Source organism: Rhinopithecus bieti, unplaced genomic scaffold (genome assembly GCF_001698545.2).
Source record: "Rhinopithecus bieti isolate Rb0 unplaced genomic scaffold, ASM169854v2 scaffold_11944, whole genome shotgun sequence".
In the NCBI taxonomy this organism is placed as follows: domain Eukaryota; kingdom Metazoa; phylum Chordata; class Mammalia; order Primates; family Cercopithecidae; genus Rhinopithecus; species Rhinopithecus bieti.
The window spans coordinates 948,157-975,748 of record NW_016807378.1 but is presented as its reverse complement, the minus strand read 5'-3'; the positions used below and the strand labels follow the sequence as shown (position 1 = coordinate 975,748).

The 27,592-nt window shown below is 42.0% G+C and overlaps 1 protein-coding gene across 4 annotated transcripts in view; it reads left to right on the top strand.

Moving 5' to 3' along the window:
* The window catches only part of INSC (INSC spindle orientation adaptor protein), a 135,071-nt gene that overhangs the window by 2,158 nt on the left and 105,321 nt on the right, over positions 1–27,592 (top strand). For 2 of the 4 annotated variants that reach the window (XM_017881616.1, XM_017881614.1), the window contains exon 1: positions 187–266. The exons of 1 other annotated variant lie outside the window; for it this stretch is intronic. The gene's annotated coding sequence lies outside the window, so the exon portion shown is untranslated. Of the gene's footprint in view, positions 1–186; positions 267–11,045; positions 11,088–27,592 lie in introns of those variants that run through there. One more of the 4 variants, XM_017881615.1, reaches the window with a different exon arrangement.

The following is a 27,592-nucleotide window of genomic DNA, read 5'->3' as shown; positions in this document are numbered from 1 at the left end:
TAGCCTCGCAGTCCCGCGGAGACTGCAGGCAGCCGGGGCTGATTGGGACCAAGGCTTGGCAGGGAGCGCGCTGTTGTGGAAGGTCCTTGGGAGGCTGCGGCCGCCTGGGAGAGGGCGGGTGGGGGAGAGCGGGGCGGGGGGCGGGGGCCAGGGGCGGCCCTTCAGGCTGGGCCGGCAGAGCGGCTACTTCGCGCGCGGCCTCTGGAGCTCCAGCTGCGCCCTGCCACCACTGGCCGCACGCACCACCCGCCTTTCTCGCACGCTAAGTAAGTAGACAGCTCCCCTAGCTGGACTCAGGGGCTGGTGATGCCTCTGCCAGCCTAGTTGGGAACAGTGCAGATTTGTGACTAATTGGATAGTAGGTGTAAATGTGTCAGTGGGAGTGCTTGTGAAGGGGAGCTTGTGCCAGTGTGAGGGAGTGTGTCTGGGTGGGATGTCCACATGTGGAATTTTCTAGCATGTGCCCTAGGGTGTGAGTGTGGGTGAACGAGTGTTTCAGAGTGTGTCTGGTGGCCTGGAGTGGGCCACAGGTGTCTGTCTGTGTGGCACCTGCTGCCCTGGGTGGACTGTGTCTGTACCTGTGGAAATGTCTGTGTGTGTGTGGCAGGAAGGCCTCCAGGTGAGCTGAGCCAGTCTGCATGTGGATGAGTGGATGTGCCAGAGTGAACCCAGGAAGGCAGAAGCTGGGGCTAGGGAGTGTTATCTGAACTCAGGCTTTCTAAGGTGACCTGACTTGTCCCCAGCTGGGGTGTCTTCTCTGTGGGTCATTCGGCTTTGGTTTCTCAGGGCTTGGAGCAGGACAGAAGCTCAGCCCTCACACAACACTGGAGTGAATGTGACTTTGACTGACCCAATCTGGCTAGACCAGGGTCAGGGAGACAGCTTGCGGGACCCCACTCTTAAACCAGGAGAAGAGGCAGGAGGTCAGGGGATGAGTAGACAGGATGGCCATGGCCACCCACAAACACTCGCAGTGCACCCACGCTCACATGCTCAGCATACACGCATTCCTGTCCATTGCACCAGTCTTGCGCACACTCTTCTCAGGATAGCCATGCAACCATTCACATACTTTCAACATGTATACCTGTGGACAGCGACATGTATGCAACATGCACCCGCTTTGTTCAATGAATATGCACAAATGTATCCCTGGTGTGGCCCCACCCTCAGCCTCTAGGCTTCTCCGACTTTTGCCCCTTTTAACCTATATTTTGTACCTCTGACAATGGGTCCAAGAAACTGGCCTCAGTGGGGAATATTTTAAGTCAGGGACTTTGGCTGCAGGGGTCAGGGCAGATGGTGATATGGTGCCTTTGAGGGGTTCTGTTTAATCTGAAACAGGCTGTCCATGGGGCTCAGCCAGAGAGCATCTTGTCCCTTAAGCTCTGGGACTTAGAAGCAGTGTTTGCCCTTTTAGAAGTGAAAACTTCCAAACACTGCCTTTGGAAGGCAAGCCGGGTCAGGCTGGGATCTGAGACAGAGCTCAGCATATGTAGTTTGCTCCGTGCTGTAGTTTATACTCTGGATTACACTTGCTGCGGAGAAGCAGCGACCCTTCTGGGCTGGGTCCCAGGGCACCCATTTGGCAGGGAGGACAGTGAACTGAGCTAGGCTGATTCCTTTTTTTCTTTGGTTTCATTCAACCCTACTTTGAGTCTCCCTCCCACAGGCTGGTGGGGGGATGGCATTTGCTCTCTCCTCTCCTTTCTTCCAGTAGTTATCTTTTTTTCTGGACAGAAACTCCTCCATGACCTCCTCCCTGCAGTGACCACTGGGCACACACCATAAAGAGCTTGGAAGAGTAGGTGCCCTAAAATACCAGCAGAGTGGTGGTGTTATTCTTCTTAGTAGAGTTTCTAGGGCTGTTCTATCATGGCTATTCCCTTCTGAATACTTCATTGAGGTACTCAGACTAAAGGTGCTCCTTCAGTTGGGAAGTTAGAAAGATGGTATTGAGTTTCTTTCTCTCTCTCTCTCTCTCTCTCTCTCTCCCCCCCCCCCCCCCCCTCCCCTCCTTCCCCCCCCCCCCCCCCCCGCTTCCCTCTTTCCTTTCATTTCCTTTCATTTCCTTTCCTTTCCTTTCCTTTCCATTGACTGAGTCTCACTCTATTGCCCAGGTTGGAGTGCAGTGTCATGATCTCAGCTCATTGCAACCTCCACCTCCCGAATTCAAGTGATTCTCTTGCCTCAGCCTCCTGAGTAGCTGGGATTACAGGCGCCTACCACTACGCCTGGCTGATTTTTGTATTTTTACTAGAGATGAGGATTCTCCATGTTGGCCAGGCTGGTCTCGAATTCCTGACCTCAAGTTGTCTGCCTGCCTAGGCCTCCCAAAGTGCTGGGATAACAAGTGTGAGGCACCATGCCCAGCCTGAGTTTATTCTGTCTTAATGCCTATGGTTTGGTCTAAGGGGTGACTAAGCTCTCACCCACTAACTCCTCTAATATGCAGGAGAGCAAGTTGGGTTCAACTGCTTTCTGAGGGGAATGCTGGGATCTATCTTTTCTTTGGCCTGATCCTACACCTGACCCTTGGGAGTGGTTAAAAAAGGGCAGGCTGTGGTCAGTCCAGCAGAATAAAGGTGGTGGGGAAGGAATTATTTTCCCGTTGTGCTTCCTTTTTCACTCTGGTTGCTGGGCAGCTCTTAGTCCATCATATTGTTCTGTTGTAATAACTGTGTTAGTTGGAACCATTGCTTTGACTTCTAATTTCTGCTTTATCAACTTTATAGAATACACATTTTTAATTGTAAACTTCCACTTCCTTTGTTGAAGGAAATCAGAACAAATAAACGAAAAATCAGCAATTAAGCATTCTATTGGTCTCTGGGAATGGGAACCACACTGAATTTTCTTGGGACATCCTCAATTTCAAATACATCATCTGGTTTTCAAACCATATGTCTCAATTTGGTTTCTGTACCTTTGGACTCTAGTTGGTGACGATGTCTTGGAGGTTTTTTTCCTGGTAGCTCTGGGACATAATGCCCATCTCTGTGCTGGCTCAGACAAGGGGGATAGTTGAGAATGAATTGGGCCATTGATAAACACCCCCTGCTCCGAGTGTTTCAGCTGCTAGCTCTTCCTTGTCTCAAAAGCTCAAGTGTCTGGGTGCCTAAAGGAGTTTGACCCTTGCCCTAAGCTTGGCCCTGGCCCCACAGCCACCCCTTCCTCATGTGACCCTGCCTAACTCAGGGCTCTGCTGGGAGGTCTGTGTCTCTTGGATCTGAGCCCTCCCCCAGTATGGACCACAACATCTCTGATCAGGGATGGCCCTTGTGGAACTGGAGCTTCGGATGAGAGCTTGGACTTAAGAGTGTGGAGGAACACATGAAGGGCTTTACTGCCTCCTTGCCTAGGTCTGTGAGGCCATGGGCCAGTGCTCAGCACTTTATCCTTCCTCATATGGTGTCTCTAGTTTGCTAAGTGGTCAGGGAGTCATTTGTCACCTCTTACCTGCAGAGGTGCACTTCATCTGAATGCAGGGCAGGGTTCTAGCCACATTGCAAAGTTGGTGAAACTCTAATTCACTCCAAGACAAATTATTTTATGCTGCCTAAGGCCATTCATGTTTGGAAAGGAGAAAGCTGGAGGGTAAAACTTAGCAACAAAGAATGATTAGAATAACTCAAATGGTGGGCTTTCAGGCATTGCATTTGGGGTCCTGCTTCTCAGTATGTGTTATGTCAACCCAAGCTGGTAGCCGTTGCCTGCCTTCAAGATGCATCCTCCCAGAAGCATTTGATCACAAGGTAGGAAAGAGGAAATCCCCTGTGGCCTGGTACTAAGTAATGTGCTGGTTGCCTGGTATGGGTGAAGTGTTTGTTCCTTCCCAGATAAATGCCATCTTAAAAAGGTAAGACTAGGACTGGAGCACATCTCTGCTGAATTTTCACACTATTTAGACTCTGGTTGGCCCCTGGGCTTTAAGCTCAACCAAGTGAAAACAGACTTAAAAGCCAGCAAGAGCATTGTGTGAGATGGTTAGGACTTCTGTGCAGGAAAGGCAACTCATAGTAACTCACGTTTATTGATTATCGACTATTGTCCAGCTTCCTTTTTAGGCTCTTTCCATCTTTTTTTTCATGAAACCTCTATACCAACCCTATGAAATAGTTAAGACGATTTTAAATATAAGGAAACTGAAACACAGCAAGACTAAACAACTAACCCAAGGTCAGAGCTAGCAAAGATTGCTTTCCACATCTGTCTAACTCCAGAGTGTGTAGCGAATGTCCACTGACCATGAGAGATGCCAGCAACTCCCTCATTTCAAAGACTTTCAAAGCAGGAAAAACTACTCCTTTGGGCAAATTGGGGAATGAGGCTAAGGGCTTAACTTCTCTGTCTGTCTCCAGGACCTGAACGTGATCAGCATCATTGGCCTTTCCAGCCTTAGCTGGAGACTATTGCTGTGTAAGAAGCAGGGATTGAAGGGGTGGGAAAGGCCTCCTGGGCTGTGCGGGGATCTCTCCCCTTGCCTTTCAACCCCCCACCAGCATGGAGTGGGCAGTGTTGAACTTCTGTGCCTTCACTTTTTCCTGGAGCAACCTCTGTCCTGGGAACCAAGCCTCTGCCCAGACTCTGCCATCTGACTGGCCTGATCTCCCCTTCCCCAGTTCCAAGGTATCCTCAGCGCCAAACTCTGGGGGAGTCCTGGATGCTTTGAGGATGTCTCAGGGCAGATTAGACTCTGTTTGGTGTGATGCAGTGTCTGTAGGCGTCAGCAGTTTGGCTGGGTAGTTGTGTATAGTGTTCACTTTCTGCTGGAGAAATGAAGGTTTTGTCTTACAAACCAAATATTCTGGGTTTGGAAACCATGTGAAATGTGGCCTGTGGTTGGAGGGTGTAAACTGTGTTTTGGGTCTGTGTGTGGTGCTGGATTTAAAGACACTGTTGAGGGACAGAACAATCGGCTCAGGCCATCTCACTTCTTTTGATGGAGGGTCAGAGGTGAGCAGTACATACTGGCAATGTGCGGAAAAGAGAGCACGGGCTTTGCAGCCAGATGGATCTGACTTGGAGCCTCAGTTTCCTCATCTGTAAAATGGGGTTCCTCGTAAGGTAATGTGGTGCTAGAACTGGAAAGTCAATTTGAAATTCAGTGTCTGGCATAGAATAGGCAAACAGTAAAGTGCAATATCCTTCTTTCCTATGCCACCCACTTTCTGTGAAAGAACACTGGACTGATTGGCACAAGATCTGGATTCCAGCTCTACTCAGCCTTGGGCACACTGTATTATCTTGGGTTAAGTCACTTACCCTCTCTGAACCTCCCTTTCCTGGTGCATAAAATGAGAGAACTCATTTCTCTCACTTCTCTGCAGTTTCTGAGGATAATGAAAGAGAGTAAAATTAAGGGTTCTCTTGGAAGATGCAGAAAGTACAACCAAAACTGATTCATTTATTCATGCCTCAGTATTAATTGAGATCTTTTACTGTGCCAGGGTCTGTGCAAGGCGCTGGGGGTAGAGGTAAGTTGAAATATCCTGGGCTTCAGGTAGCAATCAGACCATATGGCAAGACAGACTTGTAAACAAATAAAGGCCTGTCTGTGGGGCGTGATCAAAGCAGGTACTGGAGACTCTAATGTAGCAGCAAGGAAGTGTTGTCTCCAGTTGGGGCAGTCAGAGAGGCCTTCCCAAAAGTGTAAGTACTTGGTGTGGATCTTGAAAGATAACAGGAAGTTGCCAGGAAGAGGAGGACATTGTAGGTAGAGAGACCAGCATGTGCGAGGGCATACAAGTGTTGCCTACTGTGGTAAGTTTGGGGAACTTTAAGCAGTTGGCATAACTGGAGCCTATGGTGTGGGTGGTCAGTAGTGTTGGAGATGAGATGGAAGATGTTACAAAGAGCTTTGTATGGAGTCCTGTCTGGATTGCTGTCCTGAGATGTTTAGACTTTTTGTCATATTTATGGGCAAGCACTGAGGTATTTTAAGAAGGGAGGGACATGGTTGGATATTCACTTATTCATTCAACAAACATTTATTGAGTGCTTCCTATTTTTATGTCACTTTAAATTTTGACATATCAAATATAATAAAAATGTATAGCAGTTGTATAAGAAATACCTCTTTATCCATGTCTCAACTGTTTACATGATCTTCCATTTACTTTATTATTTTCATTCTCTCCAATCATACAAGAATATTATTTTTATTATTTGCATATATTTTTATGTTTATATAATTTATGTTTTACTGTATATTTTAATAATATATTTATTGTTTTATTATATATGAATACATATGAAAATGTTTATATTTCTGATCAATTGAGGAGAAATTGGAGACATGATGCCTCTTTAGCCCCCATATGTTAAGTATATATTTCCTTAAAAAGGATATTCTCTTACCACAGTGCAATTCTGTCCTAATAATGTCTTTATGGCTCCCCCATCTCTCTCACCTCAGTCAGGACCTAGTCCACAGATTGCATTTAATTATCATGTCTCTTTAGTCTCCTCGAATACAGAGCAGTTCTTTTGCTTTATTTATTTATTTTTTGAACTTTATGTTTTTGAATAGTACAGGTCAGTTATTATGTGGAATATCTATCAATTTGGTTATTGTTGATAGTTCCACATGACTAGATTCAAGCAATGCATTATGGGCAGGAATACCACTGCAGTGAGGTTATGTCCTCTCCAGTTTTCATATCACCAAGCACAGGATGTGGGGATTGTCCCAGTGCTGGTGATGGGAGCTTTTATCACTTGCTTAAGAATAATGTCTGCCAGTTTCTCCACTGAGAAATTATTATTTTTCTCTCTGTAATTAATAAGTAATTTGTGGCGAGATACTTTGAGACTATGTATAAGCTGTTCCTTATCAAACTTATACCCACTGATTTTAGCATCGTTGATCATTTTGAATCAATTATTTCTTCCATATTTAGTAGTTGGCATTCTACTTTAAAAAAATCTTTCCCCTCTCCCTCCCTTCCTATCACTAGGGTCTCATGAATTCTTCATTTATTCAATGGGTTATAAATCAATTATTATTTTTATTTTATTTCAATGTTCACATTGTCCCAAACTTGATTAGTGGGAGGCTCTGCAAGCTGGTTTTCTTTGTTTTTGATGCATCCCCGCAATTCTCTATGCTCTTCCTTACTATTTGCTATAGCAAGAAGTTACAGGCTCAGTTTCCTTTCTGTGCTACAGCCCTGGAATTAGCCATTTGTCTGAAGAGCACTGGATCCTTTTAGTGGAAAATGGTATTTAGAAACCAAGATTTTTAAAGACCACCTGTGCTCCTTGTGATTGGTGTGTCATCATTTATATGCTCTCTTAGCAAACAGAGTTAGGACATATATGTATATTTATTTCTCCAATCAACCAGTACAATACATTGTTACATGTCTTTAGAAGAAAAAACCCAAAGACTGCAATAGAGAGTAATGGGGTAGGAATACTTTAGATTGGGTAGTTAGAAAGGGCTTCTTTCAGGAGGCGATATTTAGGAAGACAGCATGAGGTGGGTGGATGGATTGGAAGAAGAAAGAGCCTGGAGATTGTTTTAATTATTCATACAGTAATTACCAGGGCCTGAACTAAGTTCAAATGGAGAGGAGGTAGAATTCAATAGGACACAGTGACTGGTGAATGCAGAAAGTGAGGGAGATGAAGGAGTCTGGGGGACTCCCAGTTTGATGTCTCAAAGGCCTCTCAAACTCAATGTGTCTAAAACAGAATTTCTGTTGTTCTTCATCATACTAAAACCTGGTCCTCTTCAGGTATTTCAGATTTCATTGAATGACTCCTTCGTCTGGGTAGCTGCACAAGTCAGACAGACCTGAAGGTCATCCTCAACACCTCTCTCCCTAAAAACCCACATCCAATCCATCCCCATATCTTGTTGATATTAGCTTGTAAATATCTCTCAAATCTTTCACTTCTCTCCATCTCCACCAGCATCACCCTAGCTCATGGTACCACCTTCATGTTTCTAGGGTACCACAAGAGCCCCCAGTCCCCCTATATCCATACTGGTTCCCCTCCAATTTGTTCTCCACACAGCAGCCAGAGCACATTTCAAAACTCAGCTATGTTCATATCACTTTCTTCCTTAAAAGTATGTTAGTTGCTTCCTATTGATCTCAAGATAAAGACCACACTCTTTAGTAAGTCCTACGAGGTCTTGCTTGCCTGGCTTTGCTGCCCTCTCCGACATCTCCCTACCTAGCACTGTCTCCCTGGCTCTCCCTGCCACACTGGCCTCAGCTGAGTCTCAGTCCCTAGGGCTTGTTAGGCTCCTCCTGCCATAAGTCTTTGTATTTGCTGTTCCTCTGCTTAGAATGCTCACTCTTCCTGACTCCACCTACTGAATTCCTTCTTTACTCTCAGTTCTCAGCTGAGTTGTCACTTTCATAATCTTCAGGACCAGGTCCAACCCCATTTTATAAAGTTTTAAAACATCATGTACCTCCTTCAAGGCTTTATCATAGTTTTAATTTTACATTTATTTATGTAATCATTAAAGCTTACCTTCTCTATGTGATGATGAGCTTTGTGAGGGTTGGCACTATGTCTGGTTTTGCTCATTACTTTATCCTAGCAGGCATCATGGTACCATGTTACTGACACATGCCACAAATATATGTTGAACAAACGAATTAATGAAGATTTATCATCTGAGTAACCAGACAGATGATGGAACCATTCAGTGGAATAAAAATGAGGAGAGAAGTAGATTTGAGGAGGAAAATGATAATTCATTTTGGGACACCTGGCATTTGGGGTGACTGCCAACAATGTCTGTCCCTCAGAGACCTTACCATCTCCTGTACAAACAAATTAGGATGTCACTAAGGAGCTTTTGGGGGGCTGGTGACAGGTGACATCTAATTCCCAGATGATTCTAGGAAGGTCCCTGTGGGAGGTGGCTAAGTCACAAATGGCATCCCTGAGCTGTCGCTTCCCTATCTATCATTATCTCTGGTTTGTAGAGCATACAGGAGATAGAAGGGGTTCCCAGTGGTCCTGACTTGGCTCCTTGGGTACTTGTATAAAATATCTTTACAATCCTGTGAAAGACTCCTTGGAACTTTAATTACTTTATGATTCACATTTGTCAGGAGCTGCCAACCTCCTTCCTACCTCTAACACTGCACTAGACATAGGCTTAAAGGAATACAGAAAGTAGGTCTTACTAAGCCCATTGAGCCATCCTTTCAAAGATGTCATCAGCACTAGGACAGATGGCCCTTTCCATCCCTCTGACTCACTTACTCTTACATTCCTCACTCACTCATTCAACTTTCTATCTCACCTTGTTCATTCGGTCACTTACCCACACACCCATCTGTCACCCACCTATCCATCCATGAACAAGGGTTTATGTTGGATTTATAGCAGGACTCAAGGCTAATGCATTATCTTCAGTCCCACTCCTTTATCCCTGTTTTCTGTGGTCCTTACAGCTCAGAATTCCAGGCAAGGAGACTGTCAGGGGTTGGAGAGATGTCACTGTGCTAGTCTAGGGCTGGGCTGGGTATGATTGCAGGGTGTTAGCAGGAAGAGTGGAAGACCAGAAGTGGCCACACTGATTACTCCTCTTGGCTCATTGTCTGCTTTTCTGGCTTCCCTTCTTTCACTGGTGATGAGAACTTAGGGATTAGGTAGATATAAGGTAGATATAAGGCAGACTGGGCTTTGCAGAGGTATTAGGGGGCTCTGGCCTTCAGGGGAAATAGGAACACAGCTCCCTGTGAGCCCTATGGTGGAGAACGTGATGCTTTTGTTTTCTTCTTCATTTTAGACTATGATTGCACTTTAACCCTGTGGAATTTGCAGAGAGGCTATGGGAGGGTGGGAAAGCAGGATTTTAAAATGTGGCATTTAGAAACCAGGCAGTAGACTAATCCTGGCCCCATCCTCCTAGAAGCTGCTCTTTCAGTTCTCTTAGGCTTGTCATTTACAAAGAGCTCCCTAGAATGTGTGCTATCCATCTGCTTCGGCGGCCAACAGGGCTGGAACTGAGTAGGCATAGGACAATGACAGCCACATCAGATAACAGCATCTTGGAAAAATGCCCGAAGGTTGCAAGGGTCTAAGTTACAGACTCATTCACTCATTCCCTCCCTCACGAATTCATTCATTTAACTACTTAGTACCTACCTAGTAGGTGCCATGTTTAATTCTCAGCCCTGGAGACATGACAGTGAGCAAAACACATATTTCATGCCCTTGGAGGATTTGGTTTGGGAAGAGACAGTAAAGAGGGTATATACACCATACAAAGTGTGAATACCATGGAGAAATATAGAGAATAGTAAGGGAGCTCCAAGGGTGGGAGGGGGTTTATACATTTATACAGGGTCAGGAGGTTTTCTCTGATAAGCAGGCGTTTAAACAGAGGCCAAGAGGAAGCTATGTGAATACTTGTTGGAAGAGGAGCCAAATATAGAGAAGAGTAAGTGCAAAGGCCCTGAGGCATGGTTGAGAAAGAGCTTGCCGGTTCATATGATTGGAGTTAAGTGAGGGATGGGGAGAGTTGAAGGAGTTGAGATCAATGCAGTAATGGGTGCCAGCTCATGAAGGCTCTGGTGGGTTATTTGGCTTTTGATATGAGTGGAATAGTGAACATTGAAAAGTTTTGAAGAGAGAAATGACATGCTATAGCTGCTATGAAAATAGTAGATTGTTACTGGGAGGAGAAATGAATTAGGAGCCTATTATAGTGATTTAGGTGAGCGATGATGGTGGCTAGGACCAAGGTCCACTTATTCATTCATTTATCCTCCATTTCATTTTTTATTCTACAGATGTCTCTGTAACTCTGCCTGCCTACATATGAGGCCCCTTAGCACTTTGCATCCATTCCTCTGTCCGCCCCACTCCCATGATCTGTCCAGCTATCCTCATTGCTTTCAACAAGTCTTTACCGGCTACTTGGAGAGTGTTGTGCCAGATGCTGACTAATATGGGCATATTCTTGTGGAACTTTGGCTCTCTCAGGGAGACAAGATGCATCCGTAGGAGATCACCAGTCAACTACAAAACCAAGCAAGTCTCTCAGGCTCAGGATGAATGGTGTCAACACTTCAGTGTTTCAGGAACCCTGTGGGCTGGAGGTCAGAGTAAGTGTCTGGGTGGAAGCCACATTTAAGCTGAATCTTGGCAGGTGGGGAGGCCAAGTCAGTCTTGAAGAATAACAGGAAAGTTGCTCTGAAGCTTGAATGTAAGGGGCATGTTGGGGAATACTGGGTGGTAATGCTAAAAGGAGGTGGTGTGGGCTGGAAACAGGATCTAGAGAGGAACAAGCACCAGGCTAAGGAGTTCACATCTGAGTTGAGAGAGTTTGGGGAGACACAGGTTTTCAAGGAGATTTTACAATGAGAGCCATGTTTTAAGAGGCTGAAACTAAAATCAGATGGAGGAATAATAGGCTGGGGACTCAGAGAGCAAAAAGACAATGGCCTTGTGTGAACCTGTTTGGCCTTTAGGCCAGGACTTCTGGGGCGGCTCCTAGATGCAATGGTGTGGGGCTCTATGGCTAACACAAACAGCAGGATATGGTACTGGCAGTTCCTTGGACAAACCCTACATGTCTCCTATAACTCAAAGTCACCCTTGAACAAAGAACACAGAGAAGCCTGGGTTCTGGGAAGAGTGAGCTGGAGAAAAATGTCCAGGTCTGGGCTCTGGTCATGAATGACTCTTTTAGAAGCTTCTGGGGTCACTGGATTGTAGGAACATTAGATTCAGAGCAGGAGCTCATCTAATTCAGCCCTCTATTCTTAGAGATGGGAAACTGGAGCCCCAGAGAAGGGGCATGTATTGTCTAACGCACTATAGAGCACTTGTTTAGAGAAAGGTCAAGCATCTCATTGAACTCATGCTGGAGGAATTTCTATGTTTTATTTAATTATTCATTTACATATCTCTTTCAATGGAAAAATAAAATTCTAAGAAGAAGAAAATTGTTCTGTTCATCTCCTCTCTCATCTAGCTGGGCCTTAATACAGAGCAGACGCTCTGCCTGACCTTCAGGATCACAATGTCTCCCCTCTCGACCCAGACAAAAGCAGGGTGTCAGGCTTGTCTCAGAGCTGGCCAGATGTGGAATCAGAAAGAGCTGCCTGTGGATGGGGATAGAGCCTGACTCTGAACCCCTTATGTACTCGTGAGGCTTGGCCTGTGACTAGTTTCTTTCTCAGCTATGTCCTTGGTGACATCTCACTGGTAGCCATGATCATAGCTGTTGCCATGAAGGGGCCTGCTGAGAGAGAGGAGAGGGAGGTTTTGGTGTGGTGAGGGGATATCTTGTGCCTGAGGCCACTGCAAGAGGAGAAAGCCTCTGCCCAGCTGGAGAGAGAGCAGCCCACAGGGAGATTAACAGCCTCAGATGGGCACCTAGGATACATATTTGGGGCTTAAGGCCATTGCTTGGTCTGGCCTGAGGTTGCGTCTGCAGGGACTTCACCAAACTCACATATTTGTTCTCTTGCTGTCCTATGAAGCTTAAAGCCACTTCTTTAAGAGTAGCCTGTCCGTGCAGTCTGCAAAAGTCTATGGCTTAACATCAACAAGATTTTAAACCGAAGTGTCTTTTGATGTACCTCCATCCCTGCATTTAGGATCCTAGTGGGGAGGGCTGAAGCTGGAGATTTCTTGAAAAGTCAGAGGCATTTGGGCCATAGATCCTGCCAATCCAGGCACCATGGTTCACGTCAATGCTGGATGGGTAATTGGTTCTTAAGCTCTTGGTCAGCACCCTGCACTGTTTGTCTTGTGCTGTATACTTGGCAGAAGACTTCCACATGGAGAAGGGTGAGTTATACTGGTGAGCAAGCTTATTTGTAGGCACAGGAAAATAAGTACTCCCTCACTGTGTTCCACGTTCCTCAGAGAATATCTTGGGGAGGCAGTGATGGGGTCATTATGCCCTTCAGGGTAGCAATCTTAGATCAAGCAATGTGGATAGAACTTGGATGGGTAAAATTCTAGAAGGAGACTAGAAAGAACTTGGATTCACAACATAGCAAAACCCCGTCTCTACCAAGAATACAAAAATAAAATGGATATGGAGGCGTGCACCTGTAATCCCAGCTACTCGGGAGGCTGAGGCAGGAGAATCGCTTGAATCCGGGAGGTGGAGGTTGCAGTGAGCTGAGATCGTGCCATTGCACTGCAGCCTGGGCAACAGGGCAAGACTCCATCTCAAAAAAAAAAAAAAAAAAAAAAAAGAAAGAAAGAAAGAACGAATGAACGAACTTGAGTTCTAATCTGGGTTCTACCACAAATTTGCTGTGTGACTTGGACAAGTCATTTATCCTCTCTGGGCCTCAGTTTCTTTTTGTGCCAAGTACAGAGTTGAAAAAAAAACCACCATTTCTGAGCGTCTGTTTTGTATAACATTCCAGATATCTTACTTACATTATGCCAATAGGAATTTTGGTTAGGACTCTGTCTTCTGGATTTCTATCCTGACCAAGGGCTGATTTTGCACTTTGCCTGAATTATACTTTTCACTCCTTTTGGTCTTTTAAGAGATTTATTTATTTATTTTTTCCACAGACCATATTACCTAACAAAATCCCTCCTATTTTCATGGAATCATATAGGGATACAAAGCAGTGTCGTAATGTCATATCCATTATTATATTTTAATTTTTACAACAAATGTGCCAGGTAATCAAATATATATTATTATCCCCAGTTTGCATATGAGAAAAGAGGCCTAGAGAAGTCAAGTAACTTGACTAAGGTTACGTAGTTAGTTACTGGCAGAGCTGGGGCTAGGATGAAGGTTTCTTGGCTGCTAGTCTGTGTTTGGTTGTGCCACTTTTTGGACTTGGGAAGGGGCATCATAAGGACTTCATGGAATAGGGCTTGTGGGATTCACTAGGTGACAGAATTATCAAGATGAGAGCACCTGCCACCACATACCTGGACCATGTAAGGTTGAAATGTTCTTAGCCTGGGGCAGCCCCCACCCACCTGGACCCAGAAGTGAGGGGCTAGACTGGCCCCTGTGCCCAGCTATGCAAAGATCAGGGCTGCAGATAGCTCTCTGTGGCAGCTTTTACTGATAATCCAGCCCTGCTGTCTGCTGTATTAGCAGGATGGTGGGTATCTGGCCAGTGCCTCTTAGTTAACCTTCCCTTCTTCATTTTAAGAAGCTTTTTTATCTGCTTCGTCCTGGAGCTAGGCTGGCTCTTTCTGGCTGCAGAAAGGGGCTTTTAAAGTAACCCTTTAAAGAAACCCTCTTAGTTTATTTCTCTCTGGGCCAATCCAGCCAGATCTTTGCTTGGGGCAAGAGGGAGCCTCAAGGGTAGAAGTATGTGAGCAAGAAAGAGCTCTCCTTTCACATACCAGTCAAGAACGACTGGACATCATCTGCCTCCCCAGCCCCATTCACTTTCTATTTGTAATTTGGGATCTGTGTGTGTGAGCTCTGAATAGGTTGCCCCCCATCTTCCCCTCCTTTCTCATTAATCAAGTTTCCATATTTTCTTGGGTCTATTTAGGGGCTTGCTGTTCTATTCTCTATGTTTATTCCAGGGTCAATATCCCATTGTATTTATTAGTTTTTAAAAAGTCTTATGATCTGGCAGGAAAAGTCCCTCCAATTTTTTCCAGAAACATTTTGGCTACACATTTCAGATTCAACTTGTCAAGTTCTAGAAAAAAATCCTATAGGGAGTTGATTGGAATTGGACTGAATATTTAGATCAGTTTATAGTGAATTAATATTTCCCTATCATATATATGGTATTTCATATGCATGAATTATCTATTAACTTATCTTGGCCTTCTTTAATATCATTTAATAATGTTTTACAATTTTCTCGAGAAGGGACTTGCACATGTTAAGGTTCATTTCTATGGCCTTTGCATATTTTTGTTGCTTTGTTAATGACCTCTCTTCTAAATTTTACTCTGTTTATGCTGGTATCTATAACTATACTTGACTTTTGAATATTCATTTCTGACCAACTTTCTAAAACCTCATATCAATTAAAATAATTTTTTTGTAGATACCCTTTGATTTTCTACATAGAGAGTGAGGATGAATTGCTAGTTCATGTGTTTTCATAAGAATTAGGGAAAGGTACCGTGTCTGCAGGGACACAGACCCATGGATACCTGGCTTGCCAAGCGGACCGCAGCTCTGTGCCTGGTGGACCCAGCACTGTGTTGGGGTGGCTGGATGAACACAACAGAGGCCAGTTTCAGACTCCTCACTCTTCTGGCTGTGTGCTGGTATGCACAGGCAGATGTGGCTGCCTGTGGAAAACCACATCAGCTGTAAATAATGACAGTTTTGTTTCTTCCCATTCTAATACATTTTCTTTCTTTCTACACTAGCTAAGATCTCTAGCACAATAATGAGTAGAAATTGTTGAGAGCTGGGCATCTTTATTTTGTTTCTGATCTCACAGGAAATGCTTTCATTCAACATGTTATCAAGTATACTTCTCGTGGTATGTATTTTTTCTTGGTAGATACCCTATAATCAGTTTAAGGGTTGAGATGGTCATAAGGTTTTTTCCTTCTTTATGTTGTGAGTTTCACTGATCTGTTTTCTAATGTTAAAATAACCATGTATTTTTAGGCTAGATCCAACTTAGCCATGATATACAATCCTTTCAACATATAGCTGGATTTTGCTTGCTAGTATTTTGTTTAGTATATTTTCATATATGTTTCTATATAGATTGGCCTGTATATTTCCTTTCTTGTGTTGTTCTTGTTCAATTTTAGTATCAAAGTTATTTAAGTCTTATACAATCAATTGAAGTGTGTTTTCTCTTTTCCTATTCTGCAGAAGAGTTTGGTTATTTTTCCTTTAAATGATATAAACTCATGCTTCTCTGGGCTTGGTGTTTTCCTTATGGGAAGATTTTAAACTATTGATGAATTCTTTCAGTGGTTATAGATCTACTTTTTCTTGAATCAATTTTGGTAAATTGCATTTTCTAGGAATTTATCTAGTTTATTTATGTTTTCAATGATATTGCATGATATTCTCTTACCTCTGCAGCATCTGTAGAAATAAACCTCTTTTATTGCTAATATTATTTCCTCTTTTTTTCTGATTTTTTTCCAGATCTTGCCAGCAGTTTGTCTATTTTATGTTTTCAAAAACCAATGTTAGTCATTATGTTTATGTTTTGTATTTTGATTTGTGTTTTATTTAATGTTTGTTCCTATCTTAATTATTTTCCTTCTGATACTTTCTTTAGAAGTATTTTCCTCTTATTTTTAAAGTTTCTTAAGTTGGAGATTATTATGTTGGAGAAGTTGGAGATTCTTTGAATTTTCAGATCTTTTCTAATTTAAGTATTTAAATCTATAATTTTTGTTCTTAGTTCTATTTTATCTATATACATGATTTTTAATATGTGTATTTTCATCATCATTCAGGTTTATTTTCTAATTTCTGCTGTAATTTCTTCTTTGACCTATGGCTTGTGTGTTTAAAAATATATGACCATATGGGGTATTTATGTTGGGGTAGAGATTGCAAACCCAATGTCAATCTTTTGAAATTTGTTGAGGCTTGCTTTAAAGACTAGAAAGTAGTTGATTAAAAAAAAAAAAAAAGAATGATTCATGAGTGCTTGAAAAGAATGTGTATTCTGGGTGTTCTATTCATGAACATTAAATCTAACTTAAATGTGCCATTCAAATATTTTATATCCTTACTGATCATTTTCCTGCTTGATCTATCAGTTAATGACAGAATTGCATTGAAATGTATGTGATTCAGGACTAGTTCATTTCTCCTTAAAGTTTTATCAATTTTACTTTGCATATCTTAAAGCTATGCTATTAGGTATATCCTCATTATTATATTTTCTTAATGGGCTGAACATTTAATTTTCATGTAGTGAATCTCTTCATTGCCTTAAAGTTTGTTTTGCATTATATGAATACATTAGCATCAGATTTCTTTAGGTAAGTATTTTTATGGTATATCTTTTGTGGCCTTTAAGTTTAAGCTATTTTAGGTCTTTTTGTTTTAGGGATACTTCTTGTAGCTAGCACATAGCATGCACAACTTCCAGCCCCCTCCATGTATTGCACCCTTAATAATCTCTTCTTAGAACTGGATAGTTTAGCTCATTTCTCCTTAATGTGATTACTATTATACATTGATACTCCCCTCTGCATACTTTCTTTCTTTCTTTGGTTTAATTTTTTAAATTTATTACTCATTTATTTTTTCCTCTTCTACACAGTTCGAGGGAATTTTCTCTTTCTCTATGTCTGTTCTTTTAGTTAATTACTTTAGATAGTATAGCATTAATAATAACCTAAAAAGCCTAAATTTAATTTACATCTCTATTTTCTTCCCCCAAAATAGAACCTTGGAGCACTTTAAACAACTTTAGTCATATCCTTCTAAATTATATACAATATTTTAGATTCATCGTTTCTTATCTCAAAAATGAGGGATTATAATTGTTGTTGTTTTTTATTTGGAGGCGAGGTCTTGCTCTGTTGCCCAAGCTGGAGTACAGTGGGGCAATCACAGTTCACTGCAGCCTCAACCTCCTGGGCTCAAATGATCCTCCCACCTCAGCCTCCTGAGTAGGTGAAAACACAGTTAGGATTCACTGCACTTGGCTAACTTTTTAAATTTTTGTAGAGATGGGGGCTGCTCTACGTTGCCCAGACTGATCTTGAACTCTTGGGCTTAAGTGATCCTCCTGCCTCAGCTTCCCTAAGTACTGGAATTATAGGAATGAGTCAATGTGCCCGGCCCTGTAATTGTTTTTTAGTTAAAGTTTCTTTGGATTTACCCACAGTTTCAAGCAAGTTTTCTCATCATTCTTTCTCGTATCTCAAATCTTCCATATGATATTACATTCTTTCTACCTGAAGCAAATCCTTCAGAATTTCCTTTAGTGTGGGATTTTTGGTTGTCTGAGAATGCTTACATTTCATACTTATTCTTGAAATATAATTTCTATAGATATAGAATTTTGGGACAATGATTTTCTGGCATAATGTATTTTCTTGTTGTCTATTGAGTTTCATCATTGTTATTAAGTGATCATCTGTCAATCTAGTTTCCTTTTTTCTTTGATTGCTTTCAAAATCTTCTGTCTTTGGTGCTCATTAATGTTATGAGTTGTCTAGGGTGTGGATGTATATGTTTTGTATTTATCTTGCTAGGGATTCATTGGGATTTCTGAATTTGAATGTTGTTTTGTCTTTCAAAAAATCCAGGGAACTGAAATTTCAGCCACTGATTCTTTGAATATCACCATTTTCCCATTCTCTCTCTTTGCAAATATGATGAAATACTTGTTAGATCCCATCACTCTATATTTCTTAGCTTTAATTCTCTCATATTTTTTCTCTCTTTGTCTCTCTGGACTGCATCTTGGTTAAGTTCTTTTGTTCTATCTTTTAATATACCAATCCATTTTTTAGCTGTGATTAATCTGCCCAATGAGTTTTTCATTTTAATTATTGTATTTTAATGTAGAAAAGTTCTATTTGTTTCTTTCTCAAATTTTCTTGGCCATATTTTATAGCCTTTGTTCTTTGAAAACGTTTCCATGACTCTCTTTTATTTCTTAAAACTAAATTCTCTAATCAAGTTCCCCGTCCCCACAACAGATAATGTAAATTCAGGCCATAAGCCTATCTGAGGCCCATAATGTGGTCATTAATTCTCAACTTTCATTGTTGACAATTTTGATATAGAAGGTTTATTTCCCATTTACTCTTAAACTGAGATTCTGGTTTTCTGGATCCCTATTTGATTCCTCCCCTTGGGAAGTTCCTAGGCTTTATCACATGTTTCCTTGCACTGTACACATAGGAAACAGAAGTCCAGAGAATACAACATTCAACAGATGTTCTCAGGAAAAACAAAACAAAACAACAACAACAACAACAACAACAACAACAAATTCCCTTCAACTCTTGCTTAGGTTTCCTGGTTCTTCTTTTGCTTTACTTTTGGCCTCTCCAGATTTCTTACACTTTTGCCAGCTCAGTAATATGTTTTAAAAACATTAAAAGGATAATTATTCATCCTTTAAAATTGTTCTTATGGAGCAGTATTTAAAGTATCTGGGCTACTGTATTGTTGGAGATAACAATCTTGTATGAGTTTTCTCTATAAGGAGAAGGATTGTCAATTAAAAATCAGGTGCTAAAAATAATGACTTGATATGCCTCTCTAAAAGAGAAGGTAGAGCCTTCACCCTCACCCAACATATTAACTGTGTACCTTAGCAAATTATTGAACCTCTCTGGGTCACCATTTCCACATTTTAAAATGGGGATAATAGTAGTACTGATTACTTTGGACATTTGGAGGAATATGTAAAGTTATTTATGTAAGACACTTAGAAGGGTTCTTGGCACATAGTTAAGTGCCTAATACCATATTTCATTCTATTTAAGATATTATATATTGTAAGATCCCTCTTCATGAAAAAGAAAATATGGTTCCAATTAAACGATGACACAATGCCAAGATGCCATTGACTGAAACATACATCCCAATTTTGGTTGTTAAAATATGAAAAAAAGATATCTTAGAATGACCTGCCCATAGTAAATTTTAGCTATTATTACAAATGGATGCATATGAGCAAAGAAGGCAGTGGTTGAGAAACAGAATCTTAGTCTCAGAATTGATAGGACTTAAATGTTTGTAGGTACTTACTCCATCCTACCATGATCCCATTAATTTCTGGACTCTGGCTGTATTGTGCATGAGTTCACTTCTGTGTCCAGAGGGCTGTTTTTAGACAAGCAAGATATTCCACCATCTCCTCCAAGACTGAGGAAGAAGCGACTTCCATGTGTGTAGCACATTCATAGGTGCCTTATATATAGCATTTACTTTAGTTCTCACAATTAGTCTCATTAATTAAGACTAGTTGCTATGACCCCCCAACATTAGTGGCTTAACATGTTATTTATTTCTTGCTTACCCCACAGATTGATGTGGATTAGGTGGCTCTACTCCAAGCTGTGATTCAAGTCTCATCTTCTTCCTTCCTTCCTTTATTGATTGATTGATTGCTTTGCCTTATTGTGGCTTTCGGGTTGCTTTGGCATCACTCAGCAGGTAGAAAGGGGAAGAGAGAGGGAGCATCAAGAAGGTACACCTTCTATTATAATATAATTTAAAATTCTTTAAGACCTTGCCACTTTCTTTATTCCTATTTGGAGGGAGAAATTAGTGTAAGTTAGGGTGTTTGAGGAGGAATGCCAGATGAGGTGGGATTAGAGATGAATCCTGAGGCACTGGAATTACTTGGAGATAGAAAAGAGAATTGAGGGAATTCAGTCAGGATATGCTGGGGTGCCATGACTAATGCATACAACTGTGGAAGTGCAAGATGTTTTTGGACCATCATAGAACACTCTGTTGGTAGAAGGATTGGGCTTCTACTCTGTGCTAGACACTGCAAAGCACTAGACCTAAACAAGTCTTGATAAAACAGTATTCTGTGAATGGGTTGTTTTTCATGTTTGATCCATTCTGTGCCCCAGATGGATGTGGATCATGTGGCCCATGTACCTTACACCCCCTGTTTCCTAACATAAAGGATTCTTTAACTGAAGATGTTATGACAATGACAACAGGATTTGCTGAGAGTGATTGTGTTGTGCTCACTCTCTGGGATATTCTGTTATATACAATGCTTCTAGAATAGGTGATGGTTCTGTCTTTGGTCCCTTTTTGTTAATGAGCTGGTGAGAACTCTTCACCCTTGGGGCTGAGCCAAGGTTCTGGTTCAGTGTGGATTCTCCTTTGAATGTCCCATACTACTTTGGTCACATAGAATGTGAACTGCGATATTAATTGTTTCTTCTGGGTCAATTTTACTCATCACAGAAAATGTCTTAGTGTTTTTGTCTGTGTTTATTCAAAACATAGTTTATTTCTTAGCCCATTTTGTGCTTCTAGAACAGAATGTATAATAGAATGGCACAGACTGGCTAGTTTATAGTGAATAGAAGTTTATTGACTTACAGTTCTGGAGGCTGAGAAGTCCAAGATCAAGATGTCCATAGGTTTGGTGTCTAATGAAGCCAGTCTCTTCTTCCATGATGATGTCTTGCATGCTGTGCTCTCTGAGGGAAGGAAGACTGGATGCTCACATGGTGGAGCAGAAGGGCCAGGAAAGTGAATCCACTTCTATAAGGCCTTTTTCTAATGGCATTAATTCATTCATGAGGGCTCTGCTCTCATGACTTACAGGCATATCTTGGAGATATTGCATATTCAATCCCAGACCACTGCAATAAAGCCAATATTACAATAAAGGGAGTTACATGAATTATTAGGTTTCCCACTGCATATAAAAGTTATGTTTATGCTATACTGTATATTAAGTGTGAAATAAAATTATGTCTATGTTTAAAACAATGTACATATATAATTAAAATACTTTATTGCTGAAATGCTAATGATCATCTGAAGCTTCATCAAGTCATAATGTTTTTGCTGGTGGAGAGTCTTGCCTTGATGTTGATGTCTGCTGACTAGTCAGGGTAGTGGTTGCTTAAGGTTGGGGTTGCTATGGCAATTTCTTAAAGTAAGATAACAGTGAAGTTTGCCACATCAATTGACTCTTCTTTTTATGAAAAATTTCTCAGTGGTGTGGGGTGTTTGACAGCACTTTACCCATAGTAAAACTTCTTTCAAAATTGGAGTTAATCCTCTCAAATCCTGCCACTGCTTTATTAACTAAATTTATGTTATGTTCTAAATATTATCTCTTCACTAGGAGTAGATTACATCTCAAGAAATTTCTTTCTTTGCTCATCCATAAGAAGCAACTCCTCATTCATTTAGTTTTGTCATGAGGTTGCAGCAATTCAGTCACGTCTTCAGGCTCCACATCTAATTCTAGTTTTCTTGCTATTTTTAACCACATCTGCAGTTGCTTCCACCACTGAAGTTTTGAACCTCTCAAAGTCATCCATGAGGAGTGGAATCAAATTCTTCCAAATTCCTGTTAATATTGACATTCTGACCTCCTCCTATGAATCACGAATGTTCTTAATCACATCTAGAATGGTATTTGCTTTCTAAAAGGATTTAAATGTAATATGCCCAAATCCATCAGAGGAATCACTATCAATGGCAGCTACAGCCTTACAAAATGTATTTCTTAAATAATAAGACTTGAAAGTCAAAATTACTCCTTGATTCATGGGCTGCAGAATGGATGTTAGCCAGTGTAAAAACATTAATCTCTTTCCACATCTCCATCAGAGCTTTTGACAACCAGGTATATCATCAATGAGCAATAATATTTTGAAAGGAATATTTTTTTCTGAGTGGTAGGTCTCAACAGTGAGCTTAAAATACTCAGTAAAACATGCTGTAAACAGATACGCTGTCATGTAGACTTTGATGTTACATTTATAGAGAATAGGCAGAATATATTTTGCATAATTTTTAAAGGCCCTAGAATTTTTGGAATGGTAAATAAGCATTGACTTCAAGTTAAAGTCACCAGCTGCATTAGTCCCTAACAAGAGAGTCAGCCTGTCCTTTGAAACTTTGAAACCAGGCTTTGATTTCTCCTCTCGAGCTATGAAAGTCACAGATGGCATCTTCTTCAAATATAAGGCTGTTCTGTCTCCACTGAAAATCTGTTGTTGAGTGTAGCACCTTCATCAATAATTTTAGCTAGATCTTCTGGATAACTTGCTGCACTTCTCCATTAGCAGTTGCTGCTTCATCTTGAACTTGTATATTATAGAGATGGCCTCTTTCCTTAAACCTCATGAACCAGCCTCTGCTAGCTTCCAACTTTGCTTCTGTAGTTTCCTCACCTTTCTTAGCCTTAATAGAATGAAATAGTTAGGGCCTTGCTGTAGATTAGGCTTTGGCTTAAGGAAATGTTGTGTCTGGTTTCATTTTCTATCCAGACCACTCAAACTTCCTCCATATCAGAATAGACTGTCTTGCTTTTTTATCATTTGTGTGTTCACTGAAGTAGCATTTTTAATTTCCTTTGAGAATTTTTCCTTTGCATTAACAATTCGCCTAGCTGTTTGGTGCAAGAGGCCTAGCTTTTGGCCTATCTGGGCTTTTGACCTACTGTCCTCACTAAGCTTAATCATTTCTAACTTTTGATTTAAAGTGAAAGATGTGTGACTCTTACTTTCAGTTTAACATTTAGAGGGCATTGTAGGGTTAGTAATTGGCCAAATTTTAATATTGTTGTATCTCAGGGAATAGGGAGCCCAGAGGAGAGGGAGAAAGGGGAACGGCAGGTTGGTGAAGTAGTCAGAACACATACAAAACTTATTGGTTAAGTTTGCCATCTTACTGGGGTGCTATTTGTGATCTCCCCAAAACAATTACAATAGTAACATCAAAGATCACTGATCACAGATCACCACAGCAGATACAATAGTAATGAAAAATGGGAAATATTGTAAGAAATTACTAAAGTGTGACACAGAGACATGAAGTGAGTACATACTATGGGAAAATTGGCACTGATAGGTTTGTGTGATGCAGGTTTGTCCCAAACCTTTAATTTGTAAAAAAGGAAAAGAAAAGAAAAACAAAACAAAACAGTATCTGCAAAGCACAATAGAGTGAAGTGCCCTAACTCCCAACACTGCCACATTGGGGATTAGGTTTCAACCTATGAACTTTGGAGGGGAAACACTGAACCATAGCAATCTCTATGTGCTAGGTTTTAAATCATCTCTCTTCTATAGGACGCTTTGCTTCTTTCCAACATATTTAATATATTTTGCTTTTTAATTCTCTCCAGTGGAAAGCAGCTCTTTGGATCTGAAGTCTGAATAGGAAATGGATCCTTCATTGGCCACAAAGATGGCTATCATGAAACTTCTTACAGAGTACCATTAACTAGCCTGCTGGGTCAAAGTAGCTTCTGGTATTATTTCACTTTCTCTGAAATATCATGCAGGCTACATCATCTTGTGTAATTTTGACCACAACACTGAGAATAGGTTTTATTCCCATTTTACGGACGTAGAAGCTGAAGGTTAGAGAGGCCTAGTAAGTGGCAAAACTGGGATTGGAATCCCAACCCTGAACTTTTGGATTTTCAAGACCTCACCAGGCTACCTTCTAAATGTTATTGAGCAAACTCCAATTTAGATGATTTGAGGAAGAAATAAAATCACAGAAGATTGGATTATCACGGTTGTTGATACAATGCTGTCATTTGCTCAAGGCTTTCGATTTCAGAGAAAATTGTATTTGTGAGACTATAAGAGATTGAGCAATTCTCTCTCCTATGTCATTTTCCCAAGGGTATACAGACCCCTTCAACCTGGGTCCTCATCATGACTCAGAGAGGGAAATAGCTTGCCCAGTGTGCCCTTTGAGCATGATTTATGAAACAGGATGTATCCAAATTTTCACCACGTTGGAGCTATTCAATTTTCTCTAATGGCCTTTATCTGAGAGTTATGTCTATTCGTGGCAGTCACAACCAGTAAGTCATTAGCTTAAAGTATGCTGATTGTTAATTTTAGCACCCTGGGCCCTGGGCCCAGTGGGAGAGGTCTCTCGCTTTTGCAAATCAAAGCTAAGGAACATTTGAGCAGTTGGCAAACACTCACATCAGGAAAGGTTAGAAAGTAAGAAGGAATAATTTAAAAGTTGGAGTAAGAAGCAGTAGAATTGTTGGAGCTAAGGAGGCAACAGGATAGCTTTTTTTTCTGGCTGCCTCCCTACTGCTAGGCACTGTCCTCACCAGAAGAGAGGTGGAACCAGTCTTTAAATCAACACCTACTGTGTGCCAGGCACTTCACATATGTGAGCTCACTAATGTGCCTAGTGTTCTTATTTTATCCTTATTAGAGATCCCATTTTATAGACAAAATACCTAGTGCTCAAGGTCACACAGCTATTAACGGATGGAGCTCACATTTGAACCTGGGCAGTTGACCCCTCAATCTGTATTCTTAACCCAACAGAGCTCTGAATGGAGGTGGCTAAAAGGGCCAACCAAGCCTCCCTTGGAGCTACACTTTGCCTAAGATCTTGAGATCTGGCCACCAGATTCTCACTTTTAATCATTAAATAATTTTCAGCTCAGAGCTAGCTCCCAGAATGCCAGTAAGTGCAGCTTCCTTGTGTGGCTTAGGGCTGGGAGCTCCTCTGATGAGTAGCTGGTCAATCAGAGCCCCAGAGCCAGGAATGGCCCACCCTGAGATACAAGGTGAAGACAGCCGTGGCTTTCCTGATTCCAGGAGCCTGAGCTTTCCTCTGAGATGGCCACACAAGCTCTTTCAGGGGAGGCTGCTTGGACAAGCTGGAGCTCTCTTGAGAATAAACCATATAAACCAGGTGCTGGCACACATGGGCCTCAGTGAGGACACCTTGACACAGGGCTCCTCTCTCTCTGACCTCTGGGGACTCATGGGCACTTCCAAGTTAACCTGCCTGTCCCATTCCAGAGCTGAGCTGAATCTGAACAGAACTCATGAATTTCCCTGCCCACTCTCTATTTCCTTGTACTTGATAACCACAGCAAAGGAGAAAGTGCAAGCATACTTGCACTTTCCCAGTTTTGCAGATGGAGCACTAAGGCTGCATTGACTTCCTATGGTAAACCACTCTGAGGCACTGGTGGGTCTGTTCACTCCAGCCAGGCAAAGCCTTATTTGGATTTCCCATGGTGGGAATGAGGAAGCCTGTGTGCATATCCCAGGTGTGGCTTGGCTTATTTTGTGACCTCAGTCAGTGTCTTTTTCTTTTCTTTTTGATTTCTTTCTTTCTTTTCTTTCCTTTTTTTTTTTTTCTTTTAGAGGCAGGGTCTTGCTCAGGCTGAAGTGCAGTGGCATAATCATAGCTCACTGTAACCTTAAATTCCTGGGTTCAGGCAGTCCTCCCACCTCAGCCTCCCCAGTAGCTGGGACTACAGGAATGCACCACCATACCCCATCTAATTTTTCTATTTTTTTTTTTTTTGGTAGAAATGGGGTCTTGCTATGTAGCCCAGGCTGGCCTCAAACTCCTTGCCTCAAGTGATCCTCTTGCCTTGGTCTCTCAAAGTGCTGGGATTGCAGGTGTGATCCACTGCACCCAGCCTCTCTTCTTCTTCTGAATTTGTCTCTCCATTGTCCACGTTAACCCATCTGTGCTTCTGGATCCTCATCTGAAAAACTGAGGTAACAATAGTAACCTACCTCATGGGGTTATTTTGAGGACTAAATGTAAAGCATTTACAAGAGTGCCTTATATGGAGTAAGTACCCAAGAAGTGTTTCTCCCTGTCTGCCTCCTCTTCATCCTCCTCCTCCTCATTATTATTATTACTACTACTACAAGGGGATAATCTCTAAGGCCCCCCTACTAGTTCTCATACTCTGAGAGTATAATGTGAGCTCCTCCAGGAAGGCTGCCTGGACATTGCCTGGGAGCTGTAGTCTTAGCCCTGTCAAGTTCATGGACATATTTCTGTAGATGAGATTCCTATTGCCTTCTAGGTGAGGCCTAAAAGGTAGATGTATCCAATTAATCAGGTGGAGGCTTGGGACCTTGTTTGAGCTTTGTTGAAACTATTTGGGCTCCAGCATTGAGGGTCAGAACAAAGGTCTGGGTGGGGGCCCCCTCTACCTGATGCAAGTCGTTCTGGGCTATCTAGTGAGGGTCTCAGGTCCTGGAGGGGATTCAGCCCCGCTCTGTGAGTCCTTAGGTCTGTTCTTCCTACTTGTTGGGCTCTGTTATCTAACAGCTATGAGGGGCTACTGGGGTTTCCTCCAGGGAGCTAGAGCTGTCTATATTTCATGAGGCTCAGTTCATTCAGCAGGGCTGGGTAGCAGCTTGCTTGAGTTCTTGTGCCTCTCCTGGGAACGAGGGCTCTTAAAGTATCTGATTGCTGCAGGATGCCAGCCACCATAGCTAGCAATATCTCCAATGACTATTGCCACCCTTGCCCAGGTCACATAGAGGTCAAGAGTAGGGTGGGGAAGGAGATGTGTTGTGATTACCTCCTAGAGCTCTTTGCAGCCCTTCTTTCCACTCCTGGGTTCCCATCTCTCCACCCCTAGGACTTTACTGATCTGACTGAAAGCTTGCACCTGCCTCTTAAATTAGCCCTCGTTGCTGGTCTTACTTTCTGGAGTTCATCCACTCCACTGGTTACCATGAGGACTGAAATTCCACTTTGATCATTTCACTCCCCTGCTCAAGCACCTTTGATGGCTCTCTATCACCCACAGGACAGAGACTAAATAATCAGTTCCTTTCATGGTCAGGGCTACAGAGGCACCTTCCCTCCAGCCTCCTGAGAGAGATCTGGGTTCCCGAATACTTGCTCCATGTTCTGGTTTCCTTGCCATGGCTCACACTGCTCTTGGCACTGAATGCCCTTGTCCCATCTTCACCTGGAAAAAATCCCTCCCTCCATTTGAGGTCCAGCTCAGATGTCACCTTCTCTAAGGTGAAGAAGTCTTCTGTATTTCCCTAGCTGAAAGTGACCACTCCTTTTTCTGCATTCACATGCTACTGAGGTAGTTTACTGTAAACTCCACCACCAGGCCAGAGTGCTCCAGCCTTCTTGAAACACTTGCAGTTCCCTAATCTCACCATGCTCATGATTCTGGGTCAAATGCTCTTCCTTGTGCCCTGCACACTCTTCCTTTTAGCC